We start from the raw sequence: 9,148 nt of genomic DNA on the forward strand, positions 1-9,148 counted from the left end.
TGCAAATGATGGTGGAAAATAAGTATTTGGTCACCTACAAACAAGCAAGATTTCTGGCTCTCACAGACTTGTAACTTATTCTTTAAGAGGCTCCTCTGTCCTCCACTCGTTACCTGTATTAATGGCACCTGTTTGAACTTGTTATCAGTATAAAAGACACCTGTCCACAACCTCAAACAGTCACACTCCAAATTCCACTATGGCCAAGACCAAAGAGCTGTCAAAGGACACCAGAAACCAAATTGTAGACCTGCACCAGGCTGGGAAGACTGAATCTGCAATAGGTAAGCAGCTTGGTTTGAAGAAATCAACTGTGGGAGCAATTATTAGGAAATGGAAGACATACAAGATCACTGATAATCTCCCTCGATCTGGGGCTCCACGCAAGATCTCACCCGTGGGGTCAAAATGATCACAAGAACGGTGAGCAAAAATCCCAGAACCACACGGGGGGACCTAGTGAATGACCTGCAGAGAGCTGGGACCAAAGTAACAAAGCCTACCATCAGTAACACACTACGCCGCCAGGGACTCAAATCCTGCAGTGCCAGACGTGTCCCCCTGCTTAAGCCAGTACATGTCCAGGCCCGTCTGAAGTTTGCTAGAGTGCATTTGGATGATCCAGAAGAGGATTGGGAGAATGTCATATGGTCAGATGAAACCAAAATATAACTTTTTGGTAAAAACTCAACTCGTCGTGTTTGGAGGACAAAGAATGATGAGTTGCATCCAAAGAACACCATACCTACTGTGAAGCATGGGGGTGGAAACATCATGCTTTGGGGCTGTTTTTTCTGCAAATGGACCAGGACGACTGATCCGTGTAAAGGAAAGAATGAATGGGGCCATGTATCGTGAGATTTTGAGTGAAAACCTCCTTCCATCAGCAAGGGCATTGAAGATGAAACGTGGCTGGGTCTTTCAGCATGACAATGATCCCAAACACACCGCCCGGGCAACGAAGGAGTGGCTTCGTAAGAAGCATTTCAAGGTCCTGGAGTGGCCTAGCCAGTCTCCAGATCTCAACCCCATAGAAAATCTTTGGAGGGGAGTTGAAAGTCCGTGTTGCCCAGCGACAGCCCCAAAACATCACTGCTCTGGAGGAGATCTGCATGGAGGAATGGGCCAAAATACCAGCAACAGTGTGTGAAAACCTTGTGAAGACTTACAGAAAACGTTTGACCTGTGTCATTGCCAAAAAGGGTATATAACAAAGTATTGAGAAACTTTTGTTATTGACCAAATACTTATTTTCCACCATAATTTGCAAATAAATTCATTAAAAATCCTACAATGTGATTTTCTGGATTTTTTTTCCTCATTTTGTCTGTCATAGTTGACGTGTACCTATGATGAAAATTACAGTTCTCTCATCTTTTTAAGTGGGAGAACATGCACAATTGGTGGCTGACTAAATACTTTTTCCCCACTGTAACTATCAAAAAAATATATATCTATTCAAATATCTGGCATAACTTATTTTCCATTATTATCAATTAATATGCGTAATAATGTCGGCAGTTCATGCAGGGGTGTTCTTTGTCGGGAATGTTATATGCCATCGCTATAGAGCCACTACTAAATAGCATTGAAGGGGTGTACTTTTCAGAGGATATTCCTCCTATTCATCTCTCAGCCTTTTCTGATGATGTAGTTATTTTAGTGAAAAATCAAGCAGAGGTGGATAGTTTGAGTCTAATGGTTGATCGGTTTAGGGGAATATCCTCTGCAAAGGTAAATTGGGAAAAAGTTGTGCTTTACAGATTGGAAAATGGTCTGGAGGGATCATGGCTTTGCCAGGGGGCTGGAATGGTGTAAGGGAGGTTTTAAGTATCTTGGAGTGGATCTAGGGGATGAGGGGATAATGGAAAAAAAATTGGAATGGGGTTGTTGAAATGGTGGAAGGGAGGATGAGGAGATGGCATTGGTTGTTATCTCATTTGTCATTTGGGGGCACATTATTATTGTTAACAATGTGATTGCCTCTGCACTGTGGCATCGGTTTTCAGTTTTAGAGCCACCATCTGGCCTTCTGGCTAAGATACAGGCAATTATTGTAGATTTATTTTGGGATAAATATAATTGGGTTCCACAAAGTGTTTTGTATTTGTCAAAAGAGGGAGACAAGGTCTTGTACATCTTGATAGTAGGGCTGCTGCTTTCCGGTTTCAGTTTAGGACGGGTGGCTGGACATTTGGGGGTGAGGTCGGAAAGGATTGTTGGACAACTGCTGGGAAGCTGCAGGAAGGCTCTGTCAGCAGAAGAGTGGGTTATGCTTAATAGTCACAAGAAGAAGGTACAAAATGAAAACGTCCCATTTCCAAAACTAGGGATTACAACCAATATCCCAGAGTGAGAAAGAAAGAAACCATGTCAATTTGATTGAGGTCGGGGGATTGTGAAGGCCAGGTCATCTGATGCAGCACTCCATCACTCTACTTCTCTGTAAAATAGCCCTTACACAGCCTGGATGTGTGTTGGGTCGTGTCCTGTTGAAAAACAAATGATAGTCCCATTAAGCCCAAACTAGATAGGATGGCGTATCGCTGCAGAATGCTGTGGTAGCCATGCTGATTAAGCGTGCCTTGAATTCTAAATAAATCACAGACCGTGTCACCAGCAAAGCACCCCCACACCATAACACCTCCTCCTCCATGCTTTACGGTGGGAAAGACAAGGCGGTTGGAACCAAAAATCTCAAATTTGGACTCCAGACCAAAGGACAATTTTCCACCAAACTAATGTCCATTGCTCCTGTTTCTTGGCCCAAGAAAGTCTGTTCTTCTTATTGGTGTCCTTTAGTAGTGGTTTCTTTGCAGCAGTTCGACCATGAAGGCCTGATTCATACAGTCCCCTCAGAACAGTTGATGTTGAGATGTGTCTGTTACTTAAACTCTGTGAAGCATTTATTTGGGCTGTAATCAGAGGTGCAGTTAACTCTAATGAACGTATCCTCTGCAGCAGAGGTAACTCTGTGTCTTCCATTCCTGTGGCAGTCCTCATGAGAGCCAGTTTCATCATAGCGCTTGATGGTTTTTGCGACCTCACTTGAAGAAACTTTAAAAGTTCTTGAAATTTTCCAAATTGACTGACCTTCATGTCTTTGCTTATTTGAGCTGTTCTTGCCATAACATGGACTTGGTCATATACCAAATTGGGCTATCTTCTGTATACCCCCCACCTTGTCACAACACAACTGATTAGCTCAAACACATTAAGAAGGAAAGAAATTCCAAAAAATGAACTTTTAATAAGGCACACCTGTTAATTGAAATGCATTCCAGGTGACTACCTCATGAAGCTGGTTGAGAGAATGCCAAGAGTGTGCAAAGTTGTCATCAAGGCAAAGGGTTTGAAGAATCTCAAATATAAAATTTATTTTGTTTTGTTTAACACTTTTTTGGTTACTACATGATTCCATATGTGTTATTTCATAGTTTTGATGTCTTCACTATTATTCTACAATGTAGAAAATAGTAAAAATAAAGAAAACCCTTGAATGAGTAGGTGTTGTAAATCTTTTGACCGGTAGTGTATATATGCTTTTTTTATTTAATTTATTTATATGTTTTAATTTTTATTTAGGATTTGTTGTTTAATTTCTGACACAGTGTGCCATTATTTGTGTATAAAATAAAGGTTTTATAAAAACTCTCTCTCTCTCTCTCTCACTCCCTCTCGCTCTCTTTCTGTCTGTCTTTCTCTCTCTCTCTCTCTCTCTCTCTCTCTCTCTCTCTCTCTCTCTCTCTCTCTCTCTCTCTCTCTCTCTCACTCCCTCTCGCTCTCTTTCTGTCTTTCTCTCTCTCTCTCTCTCTCTCGCTCTCTCTCTCTCACTCCCTCTCACTCTCTTTCCGTCTTTCACTCTCCTCTCTGTCTCTGTCTCTCTCTCTGTCTCTGTCTCTGTCTCTGTTTCTGTCTCTCTCTCTCTCTCTCTCTGTCTCTCTCTCTATCTCTCTCTCTCTCTCTCAATTCAATTAAAAGAATCATCTCTCAGTCTCTGAGGTGTTTAAATCATTCCAGAGCTTTATGCCTGAGACCAAACCTGTCCTGTAAGTCTCTCTCTGGAGCCAGTCGCCACTTGATATTCAAACACTTTCTGAGGATCAATCCCAGATGACACAATATTTCCTATATACTGGTCAAAATAAGTGCACTATCTAAGGCACGTGTCCAACTCATTCCACGGTGGGCTGAGTGTCTGTCGGTTTTCGCTCCACCCTTGTACTTGATTGATATATTTAAGGTCACTAATTAGTAAGGAACTCCCCTCACCTGGTTGTCTAGGTCTTAATTGAAAGGGAAAACCAAAAAACCTGCAGACACTTGGCCCTACGTAGAATGAGTTTGACACCGGTTATTTAGGGAATTATCTGTCTATTTTGGAGGAGGGAGGGCTGATTACCTTGAGGAGACTGTTTTAATGATCTAGGAAACTAATCAGAGTTTATTTTAGTAGTTCATTTAGGACTGACTGACATGGTCTGCATTCCTTTGGGCTCCTCTTGTCCTCATGTATTTCCATAGAAATGATTGGGATCCTAATTTGAGAAGTTGGCACTTGGAACATATCTCATGTTCACATGCGTTGATGTTAGTATGGGATTTACAAAAGTAATTGAGTTATGTTTCCCCTCCAACCAGAGAGAGAGACAGAGACAGAGACAGAGACAGAGACAGAGACAGAGAGAGAGAGAGAGAGGGAGAGAAAGAGGTGAGGATGTTGAGAGGGTATTGTGAGGCAGTTAAAGTAAATGTCGTGTCTCGAGAAAAGAGTGAATCACTCTGCTATTTGTAGCTGGGAGCAGGTGTGCATTATCTATAGCAAGCTGTTATAAACACACACACACACACATTTAGCAGACTCTCTTATCCAGAGTGACTTGCTCAACTAAGGTAGATAAACACTATACTGAGAATGTTGTTGTCACGAGTGTCAGTGTAATGTGGTGGGTCGAAGTCAGGCACAGGACACAGAACACAGAACTCGAAGAAACGTACTTTACTGAGAAATGAGTAAAGAATACAATACAGAAATCTCTCCACACAGGGAGGAACTAACCCGCTCACAAACGACACACGAAACGAAAACAACCACGCACAAAACACATTGGGAGCCAATGGGTTAAATAGGGAAGGCGTGAATACAATAATGGGCAACAGGTGTGTGACAATAGACAACAGGTGCAACATAGAAAATAGATCGGCAGCAGCTAGTATTCCGGTGACGACGAACGCCAAAGCCTGCCCGAGCAAGGAGGAGGGGCAGCCTCGGCAGAATCCGTGACAGTACCCCCCCCCCCTGATAGGTGGAAATCCACCGATAGGTGGGACCACGGTCGTTGTGGAACGGGTAGGGGTTGCAATTTCCCTCTGGGCAGGTGTCTAGGAGCCTTACACTGGGCGCACACCGAGCAGGAAGAAACATAAACCCTCACGTCCTTAGCTAAGGTGGGCCACCAGTACTTCCCACTAAGACAATGCACTGTCAACATCGGCCTCGGGTACGGCCAGGAGGATGCGGCGCGGGGCGAGTCGGGTGATTACGGTGGAAATCCCTCAACATGGAGGGATCGAGGATGTCCCTCCTAGGGGACCCAGCACCGCTCTCCGGACTGCACCCTCCCACTCCACGAGATACTGCAGGCCTCCCACCCGACGCCTGAATCTAAGATGGAACGGACCGAGTACGCCGGTGCCCCCCTCGATGTCCAGTGGGGGCGGAGGAACCTCCCGTATCTCAGACTCCTGGAGTGGACCAGCTACCACCGGCCTGAGGAGAGACAAATGGAACGAGGGGTTAATACGATACTCAGGAGGAAGCTGTAACCTATAACATACCTTGTTCAATCTCCTCAGGACTTTGAATGGCCCCACAAACCGCCGACCCAGCTTCCGGCAGGGAAGGGCGGGCAGGTTTCGGTCGAGAGCCAGACCCGGTCCCCCGGTGCATACACCAGAGCCTCACTGCGGTGGCGGTCGGCGCGCGCCTTCTGCCGCCCGATGGCCCACTGCAGGCGCACATGCGCAGGCGTTCCAGGTCCCCTGCGAACGCCAAAACCATTCATCCACCGCAGGTGCCTCGATCTGGCTCTGATGCCAAGGTGCCAGAACCGGCTGATAACCTAAAACACACTGGAACGGAGTGAGGTTAGTGGAGGAGGGAGTTTTGGGCCCTCTCTGCCCAGGGGAGGAAAACCGACCACTCCCCTCCGCCGGTCCTGGCAATATGACCTCAGAAACCTACCCACCTCCTGGTTGACTCTCTCCACCTGCCCGTTACTTTCAGGGTGAAACCCTGAGGTCAGGCTGACCGAGACTCCCAGATGTTCCATGAACGCCCTCCAAACCCTCGAGGTGAACTGGGAACCCCGATCAGACACTATATCCTCAGGTATCCCATAGTGCCGGAAGACGTGTGTAAATAGGGCCTTAGCAGTCTGTAGGGCCGTAGGGAGACCGGGCAGAGGAATGAGGCAGCAGGATTTAGAAAACCGATCCACAACGACAAGGATCGTGGTATTCCCTTGTGAGGGGGGAAGATCCGTCACGAAATCCACCGATAGGTGGGACCACGGTCGTTGTGGAACGGGTAGGGGTTGCAATTTCCCTCTGGGCAGGTGTCTAGGAGCCTTACACTGGGCGCACACCGAGCAGGAAGAAACATAAACCCTCACGTCCTTAGCTAAGGTGGGCCACCAGTACTTCCCACTAAGACAATGCACTGTCCGACCGATACCAGGATGACCAGAGGAGGGTGACATGTGAGCCCAATAGATCAAACGATCGTGGACCTCCAGCGGGACGTACACCTGAACCTTTGGACACTGGGGAGGAGTGGGTTCGTTAGGCAACGCCCGCTCGATGTCCGCGTCCACCTCCCACACCACCGGTGCCACCAGACACGACGCCGGAAGTATGGGAGTGGGCTCCACGGAACTCCCCTCCGTGATCTTACAGTCGGGTCAGAGCATCTGCCTTAGCATTCTGGGAACCTGGCCTGTACGAAAGGGTGAAACAAAACCGGGTGAGAAACATTGACCACCTTGCCTGATGAGGGTTTAATCTCCTCGCTTCGCCCGGATGTACTCCAGATTGCGGTGGTCAGTCAAAATGAGAAAAGGGTGGTTAGTCCCCCTAAGCCAATGTCTCCACGCTTTCAGGGCTTGGACCACGGCCAACAGCTCCCAGTCCCCCACATCATAGTTGCGCTCCGCCGGACTGAGCTTCTTAGAAAATAACACACAGTGGCGGAGCTTGGGTGGTGTGCCCGAGCGCTGGGAAAGCCCTCCGACGCATCCACCTCAACCGTGAAGGCCAAGGAGGGATCCGGATGCCAGCACTGGAGCCGAGGTAAACAGGTTCTTCAGATGATTGAACGACATGTCCGCCTCCGCTGACCACCGCAGACACACCAGTCCCCCCTTCAGCAACGAGATAATGGGAGCCGCTACCCGACCAAAGCCCCAGATAAACCTCCGGTAGTAATTGGCAAATCCCACCTACCTGGAGAAGGAAACACTGACACCCGGCAGGTGTACCGTCATATGCCCTCGTGAGCGAGAGTCGAATCCCACTGGGTCCAGGTGGCGAAGGGGTGGACTGTGGTATGGGTGGTAGAGTGGTTGGAGGAGGTGTAGGAAGGCCACCTCTCTCCCAACGGTCCATAGTATTCATCACCCTCTCCATTGCAGTGCCGAGAGCCTGGATGATATGCTCCTGTCGTTGAAATCGTTCCTCCATCGATTCGGACTGACTGGCTGTACCTGCTGACTCCATAATGGTGCGTGGTTCTGTCACGAGTCTCAGTGTAATGCGGCGGGTCGAAGTCAGGCGCAGGACACAGAACTCGAAGAAACCTACTTTACTGAGAAATGAGTAAAGAATACAATACAGAAATCTCTCCACAGAGGGGAGGAACTAACACGCTCACAAACGACAACACGAAACGGAAAACAACCACGCACAAAACACATTGGGAGCCACTGGGTAAAATAGGGAAGGAGTGATTACATAATGGGCAACAGGTGTGTGACAATAGACAACAGGTGCAACATAGAAACATAGAACATAGATCGGCAGCAGCTAGTATTCCGGTGACGACGAATGCCGAAGCCTGCCCGAGCAAGGAGGAGGGGCAGCCTCGGCAGAATCCGTGACAGTTGTTATTGTTCGGGCCGGCTACTTCCAAATGTATTGTTTAATTTAAAAATAATTTATTTTAATTAAATACATTACAAAACAAGTAGTTTGTAGTTTATTTTTGATACATTGAGATTTATGGTATTTTGTATCTTTATTTTGTAATTGTTTTTTTGTTGTAATTTTTGCCCTGGCCAAAAGTAGTGCACTATATAGGGAATAGGGTGCCATATCAGATTTAGCCATTGGTGCTCAACTCTGTAGAATGTCATTACAGACCCATTGTTGCTCAACCCTGTAGAATGTCATTACAGACCCATTGTTGCTCAATCCTGTAGAATGTCATTACAGACCCATTGGTGCTCAACCTTGTAGAATGTCATTACAGACCCTTTGTTGCTCAACCTTGTAGAATGTCATTACAGACCCATTGGTGCTCAAACCTGTAGAATGTCATTACAGACCCATTGTTGCTCAACCCTGCAGAATGTCATTATAGACCCATTGTTGCTCAACCCTGTAGAATGTCATTACAGACCCATTGGTGCTCAATCCTGTAGAATGTCATTACAAACCCATTGTTGCTCAACCTTGTAGAATGTCATTACAGACCCATTGTTGCTCAACCTTGTAGAATGTAATTACAGACCCATTGGTGCTCAATCCTGTAGAATGTCATTACAGACCCATTGTTGCTCAACCTTGTAGAATGTCATTACAGACCCATTGTTGCTCAACCCTGTAGAATGTCATTACAGTCCCATTGTTGCTCAACCTTGTAGAATGTCATTACAGACCCATTGGTGCTCAACCCTGTAGAATGTCATTACAGTCCCATTGGTCCTCAAACCTGTAGAAAGTCATTACAGACCCATTGTTGCTCAGTGGTTCTGATGACTGGGCTTACAACAATAATATTAAACTGTTTTTTTTCAGACGGGACACAGGAAAGATGTTTTGACAGAATAATTACACTGAAGAATTGATACATGAGAACCCAATCAGGCCC

The 9,148-nt window shown here is 46.4% G+C and overlaps 1 pseudogene; it reads left to right on the plus strand.

The window, feature by feature from the left end:
- Positions 1–9,148, plus strand: part of LOC121542008 — a 184,904-nt pseudogene that overhangs the window by 137,337 nt on the left and 38,419 nt on the right.

This window comes from Coregonus clupeaformis, chromosome 27 (genome assembly GCF_020615455.1).
Source record: "Coregonus clupeaformis isolate EN_2021a chromosome 27, ASM2061545v1, whole genome shotgun sequence".
Lineage (NCBI taxonomy): Eukaryota > Metazoa > Chordata > Actinopteri > Salmoniformes > Salmonidae > Coregonus > Coregonus clupeaformis.